Below are 27,553 nucleotides of genomic sequence, written 5' to 3'. Positions count from 1 at the left end.
AAAAAAACCCTGCTGAAACATCTCAGCCTAAATAGAGCATCCCCACCACCCCACCAGGTGCGTGCAATCAGCTCGTTACCTGGCGTTGAACAGCCCTGCTGGCAATTCACATCCAGTAAGTGAGACTGAGCAGTTTCCAGAGCCAAGGGGAAAACTCCCCCTAGTGGCATCTGGGAGCACTGCACTCACATCTCATAAAGAGATGTGGATGAATACCTCCCCGCTGATTAACAGGGACAGCATCCTTGGCCGCATATCTACCGCCCCTCCCAAAACCACAAGGGTGGGGGGGGGAAATACAGGGGAACCCAGCCAGCCACTGAATATGCCCAAAGCCCCTCCGTGGTCCACACATGATGCCTGAAAACTAAAAAAAAAAACTAAATATCAAAAATAATTAAAGTATTTTCATTTACATAAGAGTTGAATACATTGAAACTAAGGACTAAAAAGGATAAATAGCTAGCACATGAAGAAACTGATAATTAGAGAAAGGGTTTATCGGAACAGATTTAATTTCAACCCGGGGCGTTGGGTAGCTTTGAGTCTCTCTTTCCAGAGTGTTTCCCTCTGGAGGATCTTTTTATCCCAATCTCCCCCTCAATGGTCTTTAGGGACCTTTTCAAGAGCTACAAATGTCACGAGTGATGTGTTAAAGCCGTGGTACAAGTCAAGATGTCTACTGACAGGTGTAATCATTTTACCACTTGATTAATAATATATGTAGTCATTGATTCTTTTTCTAAAAGATCGAATGGCCTTTCCCACGTAGAAAGCTCCATACGCACAGGTCATCAAATAGACGACACCGGGTATGTCGCAATCCACATGGAAACGAGGTGTAAAGACCTGTCCTTTGGGAAGTACGAAATCTGTACCTTGATGTATCCACGGACACATATTACATCTGCTGCATGTGGTAATGCCCCTAGATATACATGGTTGGTCACTATTAGATATATAGTGACTGGATGTCAAGCGGTCTCGAATAGAAGGTGCTCTACGAAAGACAATCTCAGGATAGTTTTTAATGTATTTACAAATATAGGGGTCATTTAGAAGTATATACCAATGTCTACCAAGGATCTTATGTAGTTCTTCTTGTTGCGTTGAAAAATTAGTAATGAACCTTACTGAGGTAGGGCCTATAATTTTTGGGTTTATACAGCAAGACATTTCTGTCCTGAAGCAAATCTCTATTGTAGGCCTTACGGAGCAATGACTTGCTTTATCCCCTAAGAAGCAGACGGATCGAAGTTGGGACGCCTGCTTTTTAAAATCTTCCAATAATGTGCAGTTACATTTTAAAAGCAAACATTATGCATATGGTATGCTACGTATTAGGGTGGGCGGATGGGCACTGTTAGCATGAAGCAGGGTATTACCTGCTGACTTTTTTTTGGTGGAGGTCAGTGGTCAAACACTGATCAGGGTCCACAAATATCTCAAGGTCCAGAAAGGTGATCTTGTGCCGGTCACAGGATAAAGTGAAGTTTCTGTTGCCTAAATCAACAAATCTATGCAACTAAAAATCCATACCAACATAAAACACGGTTCATAAATTCTTCCAGGGCATCAGAGTGCCACAGGTGGCGCTCCCACCCCCCCAGATTTAGATGCCCATTGCCACCCCCTGCACCTGGAGGTAGTGGGAGCCCAAAAGGTGAACCAGTTGTGGGTTAATATGTGGTATAGCAACTGCAAGAGGAACTCAATTAACTTCCATTGAGTATGTGGCTGTTCCATCACAAAAGTATGGACAGTCTGAACTCCTTTATCGTGTGGAATTCTTGAATAAAGTGATTCCACATCTAGGGTTACTAGTAAAGCTCCTTGGGGTACACTATGGCCTTCAATGTGTTTTAGAAGGTCCAGAGTATCCCTAATATAGGATGGAAAGCTAGTAACATGTGGCATCAAGAAAAATTCAACAAATGTGCTAGCATTCTCACATTGTGCACCTATCCCAGAAACATAATATATTTTTATGTACTTTAGGCAACGCATAGAAAGTTGAATCATGCGAGAACTGGACATTGAAATATTTATAGACATCCTGATCAATGAGACCCTCCATGTAAGCTGTGAATAATAAGTTCCTTATATTGGCTACTATATTTCAATGTATGAGTGGGGAAGATGGCACAATACCACTCTTTGTTGGATAATATTTGAAGACACATGCCTTCATAGTATGGTTGTAGCATCACTCACTACCACATTGCCCCCTTTATCGGTAGGCTTAATGACTACATTTGATCTATTGCTAGGGGTCTTAAGGCCTTCTGCCTGTAGCTTGGTGAAGATATTAGTAACAGGAGAGAAATGGGTATATTTAATGTCGCTAATCGCAACCATGAGAAATGCCCACACATGTGGGTTCGCAGTCAAATCAGGGAATCTCTGGGATTTAACCTGAAATTTGGGTGGGTTGATTTTAATATGTGTGGATATATGTGGATTGTCAGTAACAGGGGCAGATTCATTTTCCTCCAAAAGGAGGATGAGATCCCTGAGTGCATGGAAATCCTTCATGGTAAAGCCCTTCATATTCTCAGTAAGTTCCTTGTCCTTATTGACCCAAATTCTGTCTTCATCAAACAAGTATTTATAGGTAAGTTTCCTACTAAATAAATATAGGTCCTTGATGGTCTCATATTTGTCAATGTTATTAGCTGGACAGAAGCTCAAATCCAGTTTAAGGACCTGAATTTCGCCCTTTGTCAGATAAAGTGGTGTCAAATTAATGACAGTCAGCTAGGTAGGATTGGAGGAGGGAGCATATCTGGAGGGGGATCGGGTGTCCCCCGTATCACAAAAGGGTCCAAAGTGACTTGTTTTGTGACACCTAGGGTTAGTTGTTCGGGTAAAAAAATATGTCCTTTGTAGGACCCCCAGTAGTAGTGATACGGAGGGAGGGAAATTTTCTCCCCTGTACCTCCTGTGTTTAAGTAGGTAGTTGGGATCTGATGTTACCCTGTGGTTTGAGCATTTGGAGTGCTTATGTCAATATGGACATTTGGAGTTCTTATGCCAATATGGACAAGAATATGGACAAGAATCTCAAAGGAACATTTGTAAAATGTCTAATCCATGCCATGAAGAATTGAGGCTGTTTTGAGAGTAAAGGGAAGCCCTACTCAATATTAGTATAGTGTTCCTCATAAATTGCTTGGTTTATTGTAGAACTACATGTCTGTGATTACTGTCAAACTGTACCAATGCTTAAAAAGACAAATGAGAACATAAAACAGTTTGGAACAAATATGTTTAAATAAGAGGTGGGCCAGTAAGTTAGTACATTCTTATCAGCACATCCATTACATGGAAGCCAAAAGTACAAACAGGGCATAGACAGCCTCATTGGCCTAGCTCCAGTGAGAATGGCAGCAGTAGCCTTGTATATAGAATGTCCCTAAGAGGGACAAAAGGCCACAAAATACGTTCAGTTTCCATGCAGAAGTCTAGAAGATGGTGGTGTTTGTGAATAACTGAACAACAGCCAATGTGTTTTTTGTTTTGTTTTACATTTTAAGATCCTATACCAACAATTTGTGCAAATAAAACACATTCCATGCGGGCATTGCAAGAATACAAATAAATATATTTATGACAACACTTCTATTGACATTTTATTCTCACTGGCACATTTTATGTTACTGGGATACCAAGAGTTCAATAGATATGTAGCAATAAATAAGTCTTGTTTGTTTAGAAAATGACTGCGTCTAATTACCGCTGCAACTTTGGTGACCGTATGTCTCACTTTTATCTGAGGGCAAAACAATCACAGGAAACTGTACTCATAATAAATATATCAACCTCATAAAATCATCATATGCTGGGTTAATGTGGTAATAGCAGTAAAGGAAAAAGCAACCAATCAAATTTAGGCTTTTATTCTGTAAGAAGAAAAATGAATCTGATTACCAGTTTTAGTCTCATTTTTATATCAGTTTTTTAAACTGGTTACAATATGTTTAATATTGCAAAGTTAATTAGCCAGTGTTGCCCATATAGCTATTCACTTTTCTGGCAAGTTGTTGTAGTAAGCTATGGATAACAACTCAGAAAGGTTTTCAGCTGAGCTGGCTCAACAGACCCCTCAAATGGGTATGTACAAAAGTGAATTGTATACAGTCACAGAGTTCAACATTAGTATGAACAAGCTTTCATCTTTAGTAAATAAGACCTCTGAAGGTTTGGCATGACCTAAAGTTTAGTTTTTGTTTTTTTTTCACATAGGACTGATCACATTCTGAAGACCAGTGGATAAAGCTTTCAAATCTACTGTATATCACTATTACTTGCCATAAACATAATAATACTCTATTAATTTCAAGTAAGCTACAACTTTAAAGCAATACATGTAGCCTCTATCAGCAGATTTCTAGTTTTTTAATTGTTTAGAACAAGTATGCCAGTCACAAACCCTTATGCATACAAATACAAGAGATCAATAGGGCTACACATTGGATGTGTCATTTTTATACTAAATGTGCTGCTGAAAAAATATGCGTTGTCCATAGGGAAATTACCAGAACCACCTGTTACATTATCCAGCTCTGAAATAAGACAAATGAATATATTATGTATATTTTATCTGCCTCTCAATGTTGGAAATATTGACACCCACTGCAAGTGTTGGTTCTATGAGAAATCTTATAGTGATGTACAACTTAAATGTGCATTGCATACTTAATTAACAGACAGTTTTACTATAATTATAATATGCACCAACTGCACTGTGCAAGTGTCTTGGCTTCTTAAATTCCAATGAAACAATAAAGTGGATTTGTTTAACCAGAATGAAGATGTCACCCTACGTGTTTAGCTGTGTTTATTTATATGCAATATAGAATCAGGGACCATGAGGCAGAACAGCTTTTTTTTTTTTATCAAAGCATTGCTTATCTCTTTTTAATATGTTTTGTAAGTAAAAAGGTAGCCCAGCTTATGTAAAAAAAAATGCTACAGAAAACATTTTGTAATTTAGTGCTAAAGGAACTGTATAGTGTTGAAATAAGTCAGTTGTCTACAGAGTACAGTAGCTTAAGCTGAGATTTACACACACACACAAGTGATCAAACTGATATTTACAGAGTCAAGTAGCTTGAGCTGAAATTTACACATACAAGTGGTCAGTGGTATTCAACCCAAAAACAATAACTTACTATAATGCAGTTTACCAATTCTTATGCCGCGTACACACGGTCGGACTTTTCAGCTACAAAAGTCCGACAGCCTGTCCGACAGACTTTCGACGGACTTTCGACGGACTTGCGGCGGACTTGCGGCGGACTTGCGGCGGACTTTCTAACGAACAGACTTGCCTACACACGATCACACAAAAGTCCGTCGAATTCTTACGTGATGACGTACACCGGACTAAAATAAGGAAGTTGATAGCCAGTAGCCAATAGCTGCCCTAGTGTGGGTTTTTGTCCGTCAGACTAGCATACAGACGAGCGGATTTTTCGACCGGACTCGAGTCCATCGGAAAGATTTGAAGCATGTTTCAAATCTAAAGTCCGTCGGATTTGAGGCTGAAAAAGTCCGTTGAAAGTCCGGAGAAGCCCACACACGATCGGATTACCAGCCAGCTTTAGTCCGTCAGCGTCCGTTGGACTTTTGTAGACGAAAAGTCCGACCGTGTGTACGCGGCATTAGATTTGTGGCTGCATTTGTTTTGTTCTTGTTTGTTTTTCGTTTGTGTTTTAGGCTTTTCTATCATTTGTTTTCACCTGTAATGGGGCGTACACACGGGCGGACTTTCCAACCGGACTGGTCCGACGGACTTTCCAACGGACTTTTGACAGACTTCCGACTGACTTTTTTTACGAACGGACTTGCCTACACATGACCGGACTACGGACGGACTTTCCTACACACGACCGGACTTTCCGGCAGACTATGTCCACCGGTCTTCCCGACGAACTTTCCGAATGAACGGACTTGCCCACACACGAAACAAGTCCGTTCATTTTGAACGTGACTCGGGTATGACAGGACTAGAAAAGGAAGTCAATCTCGCCGCTTTTATCGGTGGGATTGACACCTTGCGAGCCCCGTCGCGAGGCATACCAGGTCCTTAGGTCTTAGTATGGATTTTAAGGGGAACCCCCACGCCGAAAAAAAAACATACCAGACCCTTATCCAAGCACGCAGCCCGGCGGGTCAGGAAAGGGGGTGGGGACGAGCGAGCGCCCCCCTCTCCTGAACCGTACCAGGCCGCATGCCCTCAACATGGAGGGGTGGGTGCTTTGGGGAGGGGGGCACCCTGTGGCCCCCCTACCCCAAAGCACCTTGTCCCCATGTTGATGAGGACAAGGGCCTCTTCCCGACAACCCTGGCCGTTGGTTGTCCGGGTCTCCGGGCAGGAGGCTTATCGGAATCCGGGAGCCCCCTTTAATAAGAGGGCCCCCAGATCCAGGCCCCCCACCCTATGTGAATGAGTATGGGGTACCCCTACCCATTCACCTAGGGGAAAAGTGTCAATAAAAAAAAACACACTACACAGGTTTTTAAATAAAGGGTCTTCTTCCAACTCTCTCCGGCCTCTTCTCCCGGTGTCCGGTTCTTCTGCCGGCTCCTCCGCTATCTTCTGGCGCTCTTTTGCTAGCGGTGGCCCGGACTTCTGCGTTGTCTTCTTTCCTCTTCCCTCTTCTCTTCTTCTGATGTCGACATGACGCTCTCTCCCATTGTAATGCTGTGTGAGCGCTCCGCAATGACTTATATAGGCGGTGACCCTCGCCCCTTATGACGTCACAGTCCCTGGGCATGCTGGGACTGTGATGTCATAGGGGGCGTGGTCACCGGGTGATGTTGATCATGCCCCCTTATGACGTCACAGTCCCAGCATGCCCAGGGACTGTGATGTCATAAGGGGGCGGGGTCACTGCTTATATAAGTCATTGCGGAGCGCTCACATAGCATTAAAGTGGGAGAGAGCGTTGTGTCAACATCGGAAGAAGAGAAGAGGGAAGAAGACGATGCAGAAGTCCGGGCCACCGCTAGCAAAAGAGCGGCAGAAGATAGCGGAGGAGCCGGCAGAAGGACCGAACACCGGGAGAAGAGGTCGAACACCGGGAGAAGAGGTCGAACACCGGGAGAAGAGGCCGGAGAGCGGGAGAAAAGGCCGGAGAGAGCGGCGAAGTCGGAAGAAGACCCCCAGAGCTGTCTAATAAATTACTTTAAAAACCTGCGTAGTGTGTTTTTTTTTTATTGACACTTTTTCCCTAGGTGAATGGGTAGGGGTACGGTGTACCCCATACTCATTCACATAGGGTGGGGGGCCGGGATCTGGGGCACCCCCCTCCCCCAAAGCATCCATCCCCCCATGTTGAGGGCATGCAGCCTGGTATGGTTCAGGAGGGGGGCCGCTCGCTCGTCCCCACCCCCTTTCCTGACTGGCCGGGCTGCATGCTCGGATAAGGGTCTGGTATGGATTTGGGGGGGACCCCACGCCGTTTTTCTGGTGTAGGGGGTTCCCTTTAAAATCCATACCAGACCTAAGGGACATCGTCGCCTCCCCCTCGCGCTTGCCGCAATAGGAAAATCTGTTTTTCCTATTGCAGCGAGCGCGAGATGTAGTACCCTGCCCTTGCATCATATCTGGTCCTTCAGGCCAGCATACAGACGAACAGGCTTTCCGTTAGGAACTGAGTCTGGCGGAGTTACAACGTAAAAATTTGAAGCAGGTTTGAAATCTAAAGTCAGTCTGATTTCCCCATCAACAAGATGACAAGGTGCTTTGGGGGCCCCCAAAGCACCCTCCCCATGTTGAGAGCATTTGGCCTGGTATGGTTGGAGGGGGGTGCTTGATCGTCCCCCCTATCCTGTCCTGCAGGCTGCATTCTCGGATAAGGGTCTGGTATGGATATTTGGGGGGACCCCACACCAATTTTTTTTTAAGGGAGTTCCCCTTAAAATCCATACTAGACCCAAAGGGCCTGGTATGGATTTGGGGGGGGACATGCTGTTTTTATTTTTATTTTTGCATGGAAATCCCCTTAATATCTATATCAGACCCCTGGTACAGACTGGGGGAACCCACGCCAATTTTTTCATTGTTTTTTATCTATATTGCCGGGAGTCGTCAATACATTACAGCCGCAAGCAATTTTGAATTACATTTTTTCCTTTAGAAATGTAATTTTGCTGTGGCACTGTAAAACACATCAGACAGATGCGCCACTTTACAGGCAGACTAAGGAGACCCCTCAGGCACAATATTTAAAGGAATATTTCATTTTTATTGTTTCACTTTAAGCATTATTAAAATCACTGCTCCTGAAAAAACTGTAATTTTAAAACTTTTTTTTGCATTGATACATGTCCCCTAGGGCAGTACCCAGGGCCCCATACACTTTTTATGGCAATAACGTGCATATAAGCCTTTAAAATTAGCACTTTTGATTTTTCATGTTCGTGTCCAATAGACTTTAAAAGGGTTCGCATGTTTGATCAAATTTTTTGCCTGTTCGCATGTTCTGGTGTGACCCAAACCGGAGGTTGTTCAGCCCATCCCTAGAAACTATATGGCTCTGTTCATATTTAGACAGTTTCCAACAATAAAACATGTTCAGTTGCAGTAACTTCAGGGAAATTGCATCTAACAGACAAATCAGTCTAAATGAATACCTTAGTAGTGCATTGCAGTGCATTATGCAAGACACGGCCTTTGCTTTGGAAAACTTTAAAATAAAGGGTAACATGGTAAAACACACATATATTGTGGTTTAATGCAGTATACTATATGGCCAGTAAACAGGTATTTTTTCAGAAAAGATTGCTTTTACTGTGGGCTTAGGTAAGTAATACTGTACACCAGGACCCTTTGACCCCCAGGACCCCCACAAAAAATATGTAAACCCAATCACTAAAATCTCATATAAGCATTAGAAATATTACATTTATTTCAAGTGTCATTTTCAATCTTTCCTATAATCTGCAGCTTTCATTACAGTAATATCTGGCTATCCTGCCAAGAGAGTCCCGTCCAAGCATTTTCTGTTATAGGGTGTCCAAATTGTGCATTATCACCCTACCACTGAGATTTTCGAGTGGTGACTACATGTGGCTATTTTGACACACATTATACAGGCACGGTCCACTGTGGTGATGTTGTGACCAGGAAACCTGAGAAATGCCATGTAGTCATCGTTGGGGATGCATGTAGACATTAAGAGGATGCAGGAGATCTGCAGCACTGAGATGCTACAAAGGATGACAAAAAAAATATTAATTAAAAAAACTGCAAGTGTTTTTGATACACACAAAACTGAATATCATTGAATTTATATCTACCTACAAAGCTAAACTTCAGGTAATAGTTTTCATTGTTTACTTTGTAGGTATCCATTCTTCCAAAAAGCAGCCAAATACTTTTTTCACTCCCAAAAGATAAGATATGATTACAAAGCCTCTCAAAATTAACTTATATATCTGCCATATTTGTCCTTAAATCCACTGCTTGAAAGTCCAACCTTCTGATCCTGGACAACAACCCCCTTCTGGCCATTACATAGAAACTGCCTGGTTAGAGAAACTACCCTGTTGGAGAGGCACCTACTGTACGTGAGGCCTCATTCACATGCGCATACCAATCCATACGCCTATACAGCTGTTCTCAGACAAGTTGTTCAAATCCACAACAGGCAGCAAGCTGCATGGACCTGCATAGGTCTACACTAGAGTTGCCACCTCATCCCTTTAAACCGGAACACATATTAATTACACAGGTTCTGTGGCTAATTGAATACAGGTAAGGCACTAAGTGAGTTTAATTACCACCTTAACCAGCCACAGAACCTGTGTAATTAATAAGGGTTCGGGGTTAAAGGGATGAGGTGGCAACCCTAGTCTACATGCACATCCCAGAGTGTAGTTCTGTGTGGGTTTGATGCATGGATCAGAATACAGTCTATCTGCATTGTGATCTGTGCATCAGACATGGATGCATACTGGATATACAAGCATACGGGATATGCTTGAAGATCCCTGCAGGTCCATACACTCTTAAGAGAACAGCCTGTTGAACAGCAGCTGCAAAGTTGGAAAATGACCTGTTGGAGACAGATTGTTAAGTAAGAAACCGACCTGTTATATGTTGCCTTGCTGGAGATGCTCATGTAAAAAAACGTAGTTGGAGAAAAAAATGTGCAAAAAAATGGTCAAGCCTTTCCAGTGTACTGGGGTGGCTTTAACAACAACTTGAAAAATAGGCTGCATAAACAGAACGTGCAACATAACATAGAAGGTGGAGGCTCCTTAAGAATCAATTTAAAGGACTAGGCTGCAAGTTGAAGGGAAGAACCCTTAGTCTCGGTTTCCACTAGTGCGACTTGTCATGTGACTTGGGACTGCAAAGTCGCATGACAAGCCATTCCCCATGATTTCCAATGAGTACCATTCATATCTGTGTGACTTCAAAGTAGTCCCTGCACTACTTTGGTCTCACTTTGATGCGACTTGAGGTCCATAGACCTCAAGAATACACAGGCTTTGTTTCCAGTTGCATCAAAATCGCGGCAAAAAATTGCGGCAAAGTCGCAAAATTGGGACGCAATAGTGGAAACCTAGCCTTAAGGTGATTTTCTCTGGAATATTACCTGTGCCATGCATAACACTGGAAAGTCAGGGCGAGATTTGAGAACAGAATGCATGGTTAAAGACCTAGTGTAAGAAGGATGGATTTGGGTTTCTAGACTGGGCTGCACTGGGCTGACTTTTCATTGGGGTACAACCTGTGTGCTAAAGATGGTTTGCACCTAAATGGAAGGGGGTCTGCTGTGCTGGGGGAGAGGTTTATGGGAAGGCTGGAGGAGTATTTAAACTAGGCATCGTGAGTGATGATGGATTTATATTACATTGTTTTTTTTATTTTTAATAAAGGAATTGTCAAAAACGTTGTTTGTGTTTTTATTTCTTTTTGACACTTTTTTGGTGAATGGGTAGGGTTACTATGTTCCCCCATACTCATTCACATTCTTTATATATGTCAGTTTTGCTGTAGCAGGTTCCATACATGGTACAGATGCACCACTTTGCGGGCAGAAAAAGGGGACCCCCCCAGGAACTATATTTAAAGGAATTTATAATTTTTATTGTTTCACTTTAAACATCATTAAAATCACTGCTCCTTTAAAAACTATCTTTTTTTTTTGCATGGGTACATGTCTCCCAGGGCAGTAGCCAGGCCACCATACCCTTTTTCCTTTGTTGTATTAAGAGAGGTATAGACTCCAGAGACAGAGATATAATTTTGTCCCTGTACAAATCATTAGTAAGACCTCATCTGGAATATGCAGTTCAGTTTTCGGCACCAGTACATCAAAAGGATATCGAGAACTGGAGAAAGTGCAGAGAAGGGCAACCAAACTGATAAGAGGCATGGAGTGCATTATGACGTGATATTATAAGGGGGTGGTGCCACTGCGTGATCTAACAGGGTGGCCCCACCCCTTGCCTATATAAGAACTGTCTAAGCAGAGAGGAGGCACATGGCCGATGGCCTCCCAGAAGGTGGAGCATTTTTTTTCTTTTCTATTTTTCGGGTCCGGCGGGCGATGTGATTGACGATGGATTACATTGAGGGACACAATTTTTTTTCTTCTTCTTTAATAAAGGACTTGTTAAAAAAACTGTTTCCTGTGTTTCTTACTTTTGACAATTTTTTGGTGATGGGTAGGGGGTGCGATGTACCCGATACCCATTCACATAGGGGGGGTCGGGATCTGGGGGCTTCTAGATTCCGATAAGCCCCCCACCCACAGACCCCGACAACCACAGCCCAGGGTTGTTGGGAAGAGGCCCTTGTCCCCATCAACATGGGGACAAGGTGCTTTGGGGTGGGGGGGCGCAGAGCCCCCCTGTCCAAAAACACCCACCCCCCATGTTGAGGGCAAGTGGCTTGGTATGGTTCAGAAGGGGGAGCCCTTTTCCTGACCTGCCAGGCTGCATGCTTGGATAAGGGTTTGGTATGGATTTTGGGGGGGACCCCACGCTATTTATTTTTTATATTTTGGCATGGGGTTCCCCTTAAAATCCATACCAGACCCGAAGATGTTCTGGTGTGAATCAAACCGGGGGTGTTCGGCCCATCCCTAGTTGTTAGTGATGTACCCCAAGGTTCAGTGTTGGGATCCTTGCTTTTTAATATATTTAGAAATGATATAGGGTCTGGGATAAAAAGTACCATTTCAGGATTTGCAGATGACAACAACCTATGCAGTGGAATAACGTCCTTACAGGATGTCTCCAGCTTACAGCCGACCTCAATGCACTGTTTAATTGGGCAACTTTGTGGCAGATGAGGTTTAATGTTGATAAATGTAAAGTTATGCACTTGGGGGCTAAGAATATGCATGCATCATTCATGTTAGGGGGAGTACATATAGATAACTTGGTGTTGAGTTATTCACTTTAAGGTCATCACAGAGGACAAGGGGGCACTCTTTACATCTAGAGGAAAAGAGATTTAATCTCTAAATATGGAAGGGCTTCTTCACAGTAAGAGCTGTGAAAATGTGGAATAGACTCCTTCAAGAGCTGGTTCTGGCCAGCTCAGTAATTTGCTTTGAAAAAGGCCTAGATTATTTCCTAAATGTACATAATATAACTCTCGTATTACTAATTTACTAACTGACATATCAGCATGGATGAAAGGAAAATTAATACTGTATTTATCGGCGTATAACACACACTTTTTCCCCCTGAAAATAAGGGGCAAATCACAGGTGCTTGTTATACGCCAATAGTGTACCTCAGAGGGGAAGGAGTGCCACCGAAATTCACCAAGCCGTCATCTCCTGTTTTCTTGGCTCTCATTTGGCTCTCACTTCACACACACAGTCCTGCCTCCGCCGCCGGCATTGGTCCAGTGTTCTGTCTATCACAGGAGCTGGTCCAATGCTGATGGCGGAGGTGGGACTGTGTGTGTGTGTGAGACTGCCGACTGAGGGCCTAGTGAGAGCTGAATAAACAGGAAATGACGGGTCTGTGATTTCCTGCACTGTTCAGGCTGCATTGATAAAAGATGGTGAGGCTGCAGATAAGCATTGAGGCTAAAAATAGGCATTGATCAGGCTGCATTGATGAGATGGGCTGCAGATGGGCATTGATCAGGCTGCATTGATGAGATGGGCTGCAGATGGGCATTGATCAGGCTGCATTGATGAGATGGGCTGCAGATGGGCATTGATCAGGCTGCATTGAGGCTGCAGATGGGCATTGTTCAGGCTGCATTGATGGGAGCTGACCCTTATTTTATTTCAAAGTTGTTTATTTAAAAAATACGTATTTTTTTCCTGAAACTTCCCTCTTAAACTTAAGGTGTGTGTTATACGCCCATGCATGTTATACGCCGATAAATACGGTGTAAAAATGCAAATAAATGTATAAAAAAAGTGTGTTCAAATAATGTTCAAATGTGAATAATAAATTTTTTCAATAAAGTCCAAAAAAACAGACACCACCGACGATTCGTCAATCAAGTGATAAATAAATTCAGTGACAGGAATAGAAAGCGTCATCTTCCACCAGTTTAGGCAAACATCCTACTCATCAGATTCATCAGACACCCATGACAGGTGTCAGATAAGCATAAATATGTATCAAGATGTATCCACCCATATAGACGCTTCTCACCAGCGATGTCAAGATGTGACACCTCTCATCAGTGATGTAGCCAGACAGGATTTATAAGTAAAGGAGAAAAGAAAAACTCCTCATAGCGTAACTTGTAGCCATTTGTTCATAAAAATTTGTTCCAGTAAAAAAAGCACATAAAATGGAGCCGGTACGCCATACTGCGCTCCACCTGTGCTCCAGCACAATGGCGGAAGTGACGTATCACAATTTGCATAACCCGGCGCGTTTTGTCAGCACATCTGACATCACCAGGGGTCATGTGATCGGACCCGTCACTTCCTCCGACACAATTTATACAGTCATGGTGAATTGAATATCCAATCCATTCCAATCCTCACCAACAACTCCAAATAAGGAGTCAAAAGTTTACATAATTTACCTACACATTAGTGGTCTAATTGTTTATAGGATTATTTATTAAAAAATAATAAAAATATATCAAATTTGAAAAATGTATAAAAATATATATTAAATCCATCACTGCATGCCCTCTAGTGGTACAGGTAATGGTCCAAAAGAAAAAAAAAAGAAAATAGACATTGATTTGAATTGTTACATTTCAAATTTTTAATTGTTATGGAGTTCCAATTATGTCCTACTCTCCGTTTTGTGTAATTTTATTGTCAGAAACCATGAATAAGACTGAGACAGAAGTAGTCAAAACATAGCCAGAGTTCAGGAACCGGAACGGATAGTCAGACAAGCCAAAACGTCAGGGAGCCAGAGATGAGCGTAGTAGAACAGCAAGCAGGATCTGGAGCCAGAAGGAAGCAAGCAAGTCTTTAACAGGAACCCAGGAGAGCATCTCTAGAGATGTGACCAAGTCGAAGGCAGAGATCATCTGGGCTGGACGGCTTAAGTAGGCAGGACTGGTGAACAGGATATCATCAACAGGTGAGTCACTGTGGAGAGATAGGAGCTGGCAATTAGCCGACAGCTGAGCGGCCAGCTTAGAGAAGGGAGGGCTGAGCCAAGCCCTGACATTTATTTGATGTATTTAGTACATTGATTACCATCAAAATAGTGCCATTCTTTTCCACAAGATGGAACTCTCATTGGATCATGTTCCTCTTTCTCCTTTTTCTTTTGAACCACTACCTGTGGTGTACCACTAGAGGGCGTGCAATGGTGAACTTAATATATATTTTTATACATTTTTCAAATTTATATTTTTTTATTATTTTTTTTAATAAACAATCCTATAAACAATTAGACCACTAATGTGTAGGTAAATTATGTAAATTTTTGACTCCTTATTTGGAGTTGTTGGTGAGAATTGGAATGGATTGATTATCCAATTCACCATGACTGTATAAATTGTGTCGGAGGAAGTGGCGGGTCCAATCACATGACCCCTGATGACGTCAGACGTGCTGACGAAACGCGTCGGATAGTGCAATACGTGATACGTCACTTCCGCCATTGTGCTGGAGCACAGGTGGAATGCAGATTAGCGTACCGGCTCCATTTTATGTGATTTTTTTACTGGAACAAATTTTTATAAATAAATGGCTACAAGTTACACTATGAGGAGTTCTTCTTTTCTCCTTTACTTATAAACCCTGTCTGGCTACATCGCTGATGAGAGGTGTCTGCATCAGTGGTCACATCTTGACATTGCTGGCGAGAGGCGTCTGTATGGGGGGATACATCTTGACACATCTTTCTGCTTATCTGACACCGGTCATGGGTGTCTGATGAATCTGGTGAGTAGGATGAGAGGTGTCTGCATCAGTGGTCACATCTTGACATTGCTGGCGAGAGGCGTCTATATGGGGGGATACATCTTGACACATCTTTCTGCTTATCTGACACCGGTCATAGGTGTCTGATGAATCTGGTGAGTAGGATGTTTGCCTAAACTGGTGGAAGACAGCAGTTTCTATTCCTATCACTGAATTTATTCATCACTGTGCACTTGATTGAAGACTCGTCGGTGGTGGCTGTTTCTTGGCTTGAGAAGCTTCTAGCAGAACATGGTCACCAATATAAATATGTGAGGAAGTAAATGATAAAGGTGGAATCTTTATATATAACAGCTGTGGAGAATTGCAGGTTAAGGACCCATCCCAGGACAACTGATGACCGACCATCGCAGATGAGATCCAGTGCAGCTGCTCACCATACATTTACCCAGGCCTGTCTGACCCCCTGTAATTAAGGGGTCCACCTTTTCCGGTAAGCGCACCCTTATGATTAAGTATATGACATCTGATACGTTACGAAAAGGGACCAGCCTGCCTGTGACAAGAGGATTTGAATATATGTTTTGCCATATGGACTTTTAATTTTCCTTACCAGTTTGCGCTGCACTTGCATTTGATTATTAATTGTTATTGAGGTTGGTGAATCCTTTAGTGTTCAGCTTGCATTTGAAATTACGTATAGTTTGCGCTGATTGCCCTCTGTTTATCAATTATGAAATCAGCCTAATAGTGGGGAAATCTTCGTATGGGGACACCTGTTTTAGTAAAAACTGTCCAAAAAGCCATTTTCTTCACTTTGGACAGACTTTCACTTCAGTTGCTCTTGTGTTTCCAGGACAGGAAGTAGCGGGAAATTTGCTATTCTTTACCAAAAATAAAAAAGACGTTTATATCTAGATATAATTTAATTTGTGTACTGTAAACCCAAAGTTACTCTTATAGACCAAAAGTTTATGTAATGTAAAAAAATATTTACCTCTAACTGCTTTAGTTTAGGATGCACTGTTTTGAAGAGTAACTTATAAACATGCGTTAGCGCCAGGCATTAGCCCTGATTCACTAAACTGCAAAGTCCAAAGTTTACATTTGTAAAAAAAATTCAATTGCATTCACATGTGATTAAAGAAGGCTTTTGCATGCACCAATATGATTATTATTATAGCGGATTTATACAGCGCCAACAGTTTGAGCAGCGCTTTACAACATGAGATGAGAATTCTTGTGTGTTCCACTAACAATAAAGTTTTGGGGGCACATTTTCCCATGCATACTGGGCTGTGTGCACACCCTTTCATCTGCTTAAATACCAGAAAGCATATGAAGTCACTCAATAACAAGGGAGAAAGTGTTTATGGAGGGTGATTGGTGCGCCAATGACTGAAAACATTTTAAAGAAGGTTAAAAAAAGTTTAGGACCTATTAAATTTGAAAAAAAAAGTTTTATACTTTGCTTAGAAAAACAACACATGGCATACAGTATTTGCCTGCTGCATAGACCTCCTTGTTTAGCTCACACTACACCAAATATAACAACTCCCTGCCAAAAGAATAGGTAAATTCATCTATATTTATGATCATGTGAATGAATGAATGAATGAATGATTTATAAAGCGCTGCAAATGCGAACTGAATCGCCTCAAGGCGCTGGATGCATTTTCTGATGTCAGCTTCTCAGAAAAGGAAGGTCTTTAGTTTTTTTCTGAAGGCCTGGTGGTTTTCTTCCATGCGGATGTTGGTAGGAAGAGCGTTCCATAGTTGAGGTCCTTGGACTGCGAATCTTCGTTCTCCCTTTGCTTTGTAGCGGTATTTGGGAATGGTAAGGAGGTTTTGGTTAGCTGATCGAAGACTGCGATTCGGTGTGTAGTGTTTTATTTTCTCGCGGAGATATGGTGGGGCGTTTCCTTGTACGCATTTGTGGGTGATGCAGAGGGTCTTGAATGTGATCCGTTTCTTCACGGTTAGCCAGTGTAGGCTCTTTAGGGAGGGGGAGATGGATTCCCAGGGTTTTTTTCCTGTTAACAGTCTTGCCGCCGTGTTTTGGATGAGTTGTAAGCGCGCAAGCTGATATTGGGGTAGTCCTACGTAGAGCGAATTTGCGTAGTCGAGTCGGGAATTGATGATTGTTCCCACAACTGCCGCTTTGTCCTCTTCTGGGATGAAGGGGATTAGTCTGCGTAGTTGGCGGAGGAGATGGTGGGATCCGCTCACCACTGATCCTATTTGTGCATCCATTGTCATTCCTGAGTCAAAAATGACTCCAAGACTCTTGACTTTGGTGCTTGGGGAGATGGTCTGTCCAAGGATGGTGGGAGGTGTCCATGTAGTCTTTATAATGTAATTTAAATTAATCCAATAATACACTTGTATTGGAAAACATACAAAGCGCACTAATTAATCCGCCTAAACTCTTCCTAACCAACAAAAAGAACCCTCCACGCTCACCCTAAAAACTTTTTTAAAGTGGTGCAGTTTGACCACTACAGTGTATTCAAGCACTTGCTATGAAAAACGTAAAACAAAGTGCAGCGCAACCACAACTGTGGCCAAAGAAAAAAAACTACATCTAATTACTATTGCTGTGCATCAAAACTGTGTGAACAAATAAAACATTAACAACGTTATATTAGTATCAGTACAAATGATCATTTCATGCGTATGTGTACAAAATTAATTTTAAAATAAGAATAAAGTCTCTCCGTGACTGCGTTTGTGCTTCCTTCCAAAATATATTAAAAATGTTTGTGAAATCGTGCTTCAAAAACAACTCAATCCACCATAGTGTACCACCACCTCTCAATGTGGCCCCTTACCTCAAATTTAGACCTACACAAAGGTAAGGTCTAAAGTGCTTGTCCCAGCAACCTGGGTGATGTATTCCACAGATTAGGGATGAGCCGAACACCCCCCCGGTTCGGTTCGTGGCAGAACATGCAAACAGACCAAAGATTTGTGCGAACGCATGAAACCCCATTAATGTCTATGGGACTCGAACGTGAAAAATCAAAAGTGCTACTTTTAAAGGCTAATATGCAAGTTATTGTCATAAAAAGTGTTTGGGGACCCGGGTTCTGCCCCAGGGGACATGTATCAATGCAAAAAAAAGTTTTTTGGGAGCAGTGATTTTAATAAAGCTTAAAGTGAAACAATAAAAGTGTAATATTACTTTAAATATCGTGCCTGGGGGGTGTCTATAGTATGCCTGTAAAGTGGTGCATTTTTCCTGTGTCTAGAACAGTCCCTGCACAAAATGACATTTCTAAAGGAAAAAAAGTCATTTAGAACTGCTTGCGGCTATAATGTAATGTTGCCCCCCCCCCCCCCCCAGTCCATTACCAGGCCCTTTGGGTCTTGTATGGATATTAAGGTGAACCCCGCAGCCAAATTAAAAAAAAAAAGGCGTGGGGCCCCCAGGCCCTATATACTCTGAACAGCAGCAGTATACAGGCGGTCCCCGGATTACAAACAAGATAGGGATTGTAGGTTTGTTCTTAAGTTGAATCTGTTTGTAATTTGGAACAGGTACATTTTGTAAGTGTAGCTCCAGCCAAAAAACCTAATTTTAAGCTTCTTGGATAACACAGGGAAGGGTTATCATCACCCCTGTGACATTTGTTTTGCTGTCTGTGCCCCTGTTCAGAAGATTTCACCACACTTTCTGTCCCAATGACAATTGGATTTTGAAAATTTTGGGTTATTAGGGAAACAAGGATTGGTGATAAAACATCAGTGGGGAGACACCTTTTTTCACATATTAACCCCTAGGGGTAGATTTCCTCTCACTTCCTGTTGTCTCCCTCCGTTCCTAAGTAGTTTGTAAGTTGGATGTTTGAAAATAGGGGGCCGCCTGTATATACTATACGGCCTACCCTATACACTCTGTGGAAAATTGGGCCTTAGGTGTTGGTGGTACCAGAACACTGTAAGCCCTCACAGTTACTCTTGGTGGGCGCTGGAATGGGCCCTGCTGTGAAATATTATATCAAGAATTATAATTAAATGCCCCTGTTAAACAGGGGCAGAAAAATTGGGCCTTAGGCAGTGGTGGTGGTGGTGCCACAACCCTGCAACCCCTCACAGATACTCTTGTTGAGCGCAGGAACGAGCTCTGCTGTTAAATATTTGATCAAAAATTGTAATTACGTGCCCCTGTTAAACATGTGCAGAAAAATTGGGCCTTAGGTAGTGGTGGTGGTGCCCTGAATTGAAAATATTCTTAGAAGCTATCTGTCAGGGACCTGTCAGCACCAGACAGGGGTATATGCGTGCGCGCGTGCATGCGCGTTACCACTGAACGCATAAAGGACTCCTAGCTGCACTGGTGCGGTGCTGTTTCGTCTTCAGCTTCTGTGATCTGTTACCTGCATTTGATTGTTGATCTGCTATACTGACCCGCTCTGTCTGACTACCCTGCTCTCTCCAATCTGACCCGGCTTGCCTGACTCTGCTACAACTTCTGCCTGTGATCCGTTGCCGACCTCTGCCTGTTTAACTGACTCTGCTATTGCCTGCTGTGTTCACCTGCCTGATTACCTGCCGACTCGGACTGTCTGACCCTGCTTTTGCCTGCTGCTTTGCTCCGTGTGCTGCCGTACTCCCGACTCCTCACATACAGCTCCAGTGACTGCTGCTCCTGCATTCATCAGCTCTTCAGGCCGCTGCCTACCACTGACCACCATCACCTGTAGTCCAGCCATCCCTGGAAGGATCTCTACTCTGCTACCAGCACCAGCAGCTCCTACCCACTGTGCTCACGAGACCACTGTTCCCATTCCAGTGGCTCCTGAAACCAGCGTTGTAAGAGAGATCTCCTCCTACAAGTCAGGCTCTACTACCAGGTACCTAACACTATCATCATGAAAATTGAGGAGGAATAGGATAGTCACTCAGCATAATAGGAAAGTCACTATGCAGTCTTCAAGGGATCCCACATTCATAGAAAAATCATTACACATCAGCATCAGGTGCTTGGTAGCTGGTGATCCAAGACTGATTCATTTTTATGAATGTGAGCCGATCAACAGAGTCTGTGGACAGGCGCACTCTGTGATCAGTTACAAAGCCTCCAGCAGCACTGAATGTGCGTTCAGAAAGAATGCTGGATGCAGGACAGGCCAGTAGCTCAATTGCATATTGAGCAAGCTCTGGCCACTGGTCCATCCTCAAGACCCAGTAACCCAGTGGATGCTCTGGTGGAAAGGTCTCCAAGTCTGATCTTGCCCCTAGATATTCCTGCACCATGTAATTCAGACGCTGGTGATGGTTGCAGGAACGGATCAGACCTGGGTGCTGAGGACTGAAGAATTGCCTGAAGGCATCGGTCAGCCGGCCACCTTCTCCACCGTTCTTTCTGCCTCAGAAACACGTTGTCCAGCACCAGGAAATTTTAACCTCCCAGGCTCTGGAAACACATTGCACAAACCTTTCTGCAAGGCCTCCCGAAGATGTTTCATCCTCTGCTCCCTCTGAGAGGGCTGGATAAGTTCTGCAACCTTACCCTTGTAACGTGGATCAAGAAGGGTTGCCAGCCAGTAATGAACCCTCTCCTTGATACCACGAATCCTAAGGTCCTTTCGCAGGCTTTGCAGGATCAGGGAGTCCATGCAGCGTAGGTTTGCAGAGGCATTCGATCCTGAGTCCTCTGGGTCACTAAGGATCACATGATCCTCAACCACCTACTCCCAGCCACGTACCACTCCATGGGTTTCTGGGGACTGCAAACGATCCCTTGAAGACTGCAGCTGATGCAGAGTGTTATCCTCCACCTCCATGCTGACACAATCCACCTCCTCCTCTTCTTCTTCCTGTGTGATCGGCGGGCCTGCAGGAATACTAGTATCTGGATAAAGGGGGCCTTGAGAGGTAAGGAAGTCCTCCTCTTCCTCCCGCTGTTCTGCCTCAAGTGCCCTGTCCATTATTCCACAAAGCGTGTGCTCCAACAGGAAGACAAGAGGGACAGTATCACTGATGCATGCACTGTCACTGCTCACCATCCTCGAGGCCTCCTCAAATGGTGACAGGACAGTGCATGTATCCTTGATCAGTAGCCACTGGCGTGGCAAAAAAAACCAAGCTCCCCTGACCCTTTCCTTGTGCCATACTCACACAGGTACTCATTGATGGCCCTCTGCTGCGTGTGCAGTAGCTGCAGCATTGCCAATGTTGACTTCCAGCTGGTGGGCATGTCATAAATGAGGCAGTTCTTGGCCAGGTTGCATTCTCTTTGAATGTCAGCCAGCTGAGCACTGGCATTATATGACCGGCGGAAATGACCACAGACTTTCCTGGCCTGCCTGAGCAGATCCTGTAAGCCCAGGTACCTGCTTAAGAACCGCTGCACCACCAAATTCAGGACGTGAGCCAAACAGGGAACATGGGTCAAGTGTCCCTGTCGGAGGACAGAGAAGAGGTTGGTGCCATTGTCCCATACAACCATTCCTGGCTAAAGCTGGCGTGCTGTCAACCACCTCTGAGCCTGCCCCTGCAGAGCTGACAGAATCTCTGCCCCAGTGTGGCTCCAGTCCCAAGCAGACCCACTCAAGCACCGCATGGCATCTTTTTGCCTGAGTGCTTGCGTAGCCCCTTGAACGCCTATGGAGCACCACTGGTTCAGAGGAGAAATTTGCAGCGATAGAGGCCATAGAGGAAGAAGAAGAGGAGGGGTGGAGGAGAGAGCTGTGGCAGAATCACCACTAGCATTTTGGGGGCGTGGTGGCGGAACAAGCTCCAACAATACTGAATCCTGTCCTGCATCCTTCCGAGCTGCCAGCAGAGTTACCCAGTGCGCCATGAAAGAAAGGTAACGTCCCTGTCCATGCCTGCTGGACCATGAGTCAGCAGTAATGTGCACCTTACTGCTGACCACCCTGTCCAACAAGGCCAAGACATTGCCTTCCACATGCTGGTAGAGAGCCGGAATGGCCTTCTGTGAAAAGAAATGCCACTGAGGTACCGCACATTACATAAATTCACAAAAGGGGGCAGAGTCTACCAGCTGAAAAGGCAGCAGTTGCAGTGCTAGCAATTTGGCCAAGCTAGCATTCAGACGCTGAGCATGTGGATGGCTGGGATCAAATTTCTTTTGACGGTTTAGCAACTTGGGTAGGAAAATTTGCCTGCTAAAATCCGATGTTGGTGTACCACTAGCAGATTGGCCGCAAGTACTTGGGACACCTATTTCTATACCTTCATTCCTCTCAGTGCAGGTTTCTGAGAGGACTGGAGGTATAGTAGGGTTGGAGATCCCAGCTGATGAGAAGCAAGGAGAGGTCCTCCTTGTTCTTTGATGTGGGTCTTTTAAGTGCTGTTGCCAACGGACTGCATGGGAGGTCGTCATATGTCTGGTCAAGCATGTGGTGCCCAAGCGGCTGCTGTTTTGGCCACGCTTGATACACTTCAGACATATGTTGCAAACAGCAACGGTGTAATCTGCTGCACGCATGCCAAAAAAGGCCCACACCAAAGAACTTTTCAAAATATGCGGGGAGTCAGCAGCGCCCTGCACCTGCTTAGCTCTGCGGTGTGATGCAATAGGGTGGCTGCCCTTAAGCTGCCCGCTGGAGGGCATCCTGCCTTGTTGGAGATGTGCCTCTTCATCCTCCTCTCTTCTATCAGGCACCCAAGTTGAGTCAGTGACCTCATCATCCCCTCCTTCCTCATCACTGGAGCAAACTTGGCAGTATGTTGCAGCTGAGGGAACATGACTGCCAGTTTCTTGACCTTCTTGAGTACCCCCTCTCTCTAGGCTAACGTTACTCCCTTCCTCAACCTGTGTACCATCATCGGAGCCTTCAAATTGCTGCGCATCCTCCTGCAGCATGTACCCGACACTGTGGTCGAATAGTTCGGGGGACTCCTCCGTGCATGATGGTGGGGCTAGGGAAGGAGTGACTGTTGACATGGAGCTGATGGAATAGGCCGTTTTGGCAGCTGCATTGGCAGGCAAACTACTCTGAGCCTCGGTGAGGAGGATAAGGAGGATGAGGACGGCTTTGTTATCCATTCCACCAACTCTTCTGCATGTTGTGGCTCAATAACACGGCCAGCTGCAGGAAAAAAGGACAAGTGTGTCCCATGGCCACGTGCCAAGGATGCACCGTGTCCATGACCAGCACTATCGACTGTAGACACAAAGCCTGCTTGCCCTCTTTTAGTGGCCTGTGAGCGTCTGCCTCTCCTTGGTGGCCTTCCGGACATGCTGTAAATTTTGTTTAGCAAAAAAACACTACACTGTATTACACCACCAGGAAAGTAGTAGCAACTGCACTAGGGGTGCACGGTACTGTGTACACCAACAGAAGTGTAATAGCAACTATGGGTGCACTGTATGTATTGTGTTCACCACTAGGAAAGTAGTAGCAACTGTACTAGGGGTGCACGGTACTGTGTACACCAACAGAGGTTTAATAACAACTATGGGTGCACTGTATGTATTGTGTACACCACCAGGAAAGTAGTAGCAACTGCACTAGGGGTGCACGGTACTGTATACACCAACAGAAGTTTAATAACAACTATGGGTGCACTGTATGTATTGTGTACACCGCCAGGAAAGTAGTAGCAACTGCACTATGGGTGCACGGTACTGTGTACACCAACAGAAGTGTAATAACAACTTTGGGTGCACTGTATGTATTGTGTACACCACCAGGAAAGTAGTAGCAGCTGCACTAGGGGTGCACGGTACTGTATACACCAACAGAAGTTTAATAACAACTATGGGTGCACTGTATGTATTGTGTACACCACCAGAAAAGTAGTAGCAACTGCACTATGGGTGCACAGTATTGTGTACACCAACAGAAGTATAATAACAACTATGGGTACACAGTATGTTTTGTGTACACCACCAGAAAAGTAGTAGCAACTGCACTAGGGGTGCACAGTACTGTGTACACCAACAGAAGTTTAATAACAACTATGGGTGCACTGTATGTATTGTGTACACCACCAGGAAAGTAGTAGCAACTGCACTATGGGTGCACGGTAAAGTGTACACCAACAGAAGTATAATAACAACTATGGGTACACTGTATATATTGTGTACACCACCAGGAAAGTAGTATCAACTGCACTAGGGGTGCATTGTACTGTGTACACCAACAGAAGTTTAATAACAACTATGGGTGTACTGTATTGACCACCAGAAAAGTATGAACAACTGCACTATGGGTGGTGCACAGCACTGTGTACTGTGTACACTGCCTGAAGAATATTAGAAACAACAGGAACGGCCTGCAGTGGGATATAGCTAAACTGTATGCAGTGGATATATATATATATATATATATATATATACACACACACACACACACACAGGAGACTATCCGTGTGTATATATATATATATATATATATATATATATATATATATATTAATTACACTGCAGCTAACTGAATCACCTGCCTGAATCACAGTACACCAGGAACGGACTGCAGTCAGATCTAGCTAAACTGAATACACGAGACTGACTGTATATATATATTAAATACACTGCAGCTAACTGAATAGTCTGCCTGCCTGCTCAATCTAAATGACACTCCGTTTTCGACAAACAGGTGAACAGCCAATGTTCGAGTCGAGCTCATGTTTGACCCGAACATAAAGCTCATCTCTACCACAGATATATATATATATATTAATTACACTGCAGCTAACTGAATCACCTGCCTGAATCACAGTACACCAGGAACGGACTGCAGTCAGATCTAGCTAAACTGAATACACGAGACTGACTGTATATATATATTAAATACACTGCAGCTAACTGAATAGTCTGCCTGCCTGCTCAATCTAAATGACACTCCGTTTTCGACAAACAGGTGAACAGCCAATGTTCGAGTCGAACTCATGTTTGACCCGAACATAAAGCTCATCCCTACCACAGATATATATATATATTAATTACACTGCAGCTAACTGAATCACCTGCCTGAATCACAGTACACCAGGAACGGACTGCAGTCAGATCTAGCTAAACTGAATACACGAGACTGACTGTATATATATATTAAATACACTGCAGCTAACTGAATAGTCTGCCTGCCTGCTCAATCTAAATGACACTCCGTTTTCGACAAACAGGTGAACAGCCAATGTTCGAGTCGAACTCATGTTTGACCCGAACATAAAGCTCATCCCTACCACAGATATATATATATATTAATTACACTGCAGCTAACTGAATCACCTGCCTGAATCACAGTACACCAGGAACGGACTGCAGTCAGATCTAGCTAAACTGAATACACGAGACTAACTGTATATATATATATTAAATACACTGAAGCTAACGGAATAGTCTGCCTGCCTGCTCAATCTAAATAACACTCCGTTTTCGACAAACAGATGAACAGCCAATGTTCGAGTCGAACTCATGTTTGACCCGAACATAAAGCTCATCCCTACCACAGATATATTCAAAATAGCAGGTATAATATATGACTTTACTTAAATAGTAAATGCTCCCATCACCATCAAATGTAGGAGAAAGATACAAGGACTTTCATGATGCAGTATCAAAAAAAGTTCCAATTTAAAAAAAAAATAAAAAATACTCACAATTAAAGTACACTTGTAACATCCAGTGCACCAGATAATTCACATAAAAGTATAAAATGGTAAGAACCATGGCTCCCTTAGAGATGGACATCTGTGGAAGAATGTTAAAAATTCCTGAAATTGCACTTCCCTGCATCCTGACGTCACGTTTAGGAGGCGGTCCGTGTGACGTCAGGACACCAGAAAGTGCGATTTCAGCCATTTTTAACATTCTTCCACAGATGTCCATCCTTAAGGGAGCATTTTACCATTTGTATTTTTATGTGAATTATCTGGTGCACTGGATAATGTTACAAGTGCACTTTAATTGTGAGTGTTTACATTGTTTTTACAAATTTGAAAGTTTTTTTGATACTGCACCATGAAAGTCTTTCTATCTTTCTCCTACATTTGATGGTGATGGGAGCATTTATCATTTTAGTGAAGCCATATATTATACTATATAAGTTATTTACAGTAATTGTATTAGCATGGGAGTTTGTGGCGGGTCATTATTTGAACATATATGACTATAGAAGGTGTTTGTGCTTGAATCATACGAAAGCAATGCTGTTCATACAAATGGAAAAAATGTATAGATTTGTATGTGTATAATCCTTGAGGGCCCTTTGATGAGAGATCTGTGCAACAAAGATTCCTGGGATACTCATTAAAAAAATAAATGTATTCACTCTGTGTGACAGAGCTTCAAAGTGATTGTGTATGCACTACAGCAGACCTCTCCTGCTGTCATCAGAAAACAGCCACTGCTCAAACTTACTGGAGTTCAAAGATAGGGCTCAAAGCTTCAGCCAAAATACACTGATCTTTCCATATGCTCTCTAGCAAGTCCTGCTGCGATGATAGAGATCCAGCCCTGGGCAAGAACTGAACATGACCTAACCTTGCACTGCAACATTAAATGTAAAGCTTAGTGCTGTGAATGTAACAGTTATGCACTGTTTGCTTTTTTAAACAGCTTCCAAAAACGGGTTTACACCAGTTCTTTTTATACTATTGCACATCACAGCCAGTGATCTCTCTTTATGTATTGGGATGAACAAATCGCATTTGTGCAAGTCAGAATTTAAAGAAAATCCAGTTAGCTGGCTGTGTACCAATATGCAGAGATGACAGGGTTGATTTACTAAAGGCAAATAGGCCGTTCACTTAGCAAGGTAAGTTGCACTTTGCAAGGGATTGTTCCCCAAAGCATAGTGAAAGAGGTGAGGATCTGCTGACTTTCATAATTCAGTCATGTGCAGGCAAAAATGTTGCTTTTTTAATTTCCATGCTCATCATTAGGTAGTCTTTGCAAAGTCAAATGTCACTACATTTGCCTTTGTGGTAAATTCCCTTGCAAGGTGCAACTTTCCTTGCAAAGTAAACAACCTTTTATGTCTTTAGTAAATCACCCTTAATGAGTGATCTGTTCCACAGTTTGGGGCATCTTTTGAAGCATGTGTGTGATGTAACCTTGGGAGACCTCTCCATTAACACTTTCCTCAAAAAGCCTACCCCCCTCCTTCAGTAGACAATATGACTGATGTGTATGTCAGCTCTTCCATGTAAAACACCAGCACCCACTGAAGATTGCCATGTCATGTCATGTTGTGAGGGTAGCTTAACCACTTCAGCCCCGGAAGGATTTGCCCCCA

Source organism: Aquarana catesbeiana, linkage group LG01 (genome assembly GCF_042186555.1).
Source record: "Aquarana catesbeiana isolate 2022-GZ linkage group LG01, ASM4218655v1, whole genome shotgun sequence".
Taxonomy (NCBI): Eukaryota; Metazoa; Chordata; class Amphibia; order Anura; family Ranidae; genus Aquarana; species Aquarana catesbeiana.
The sequence above is the reverse complement of the archived record's forward strand: the minus strand, read 5'-3'. Positions refer to the sequence as shown.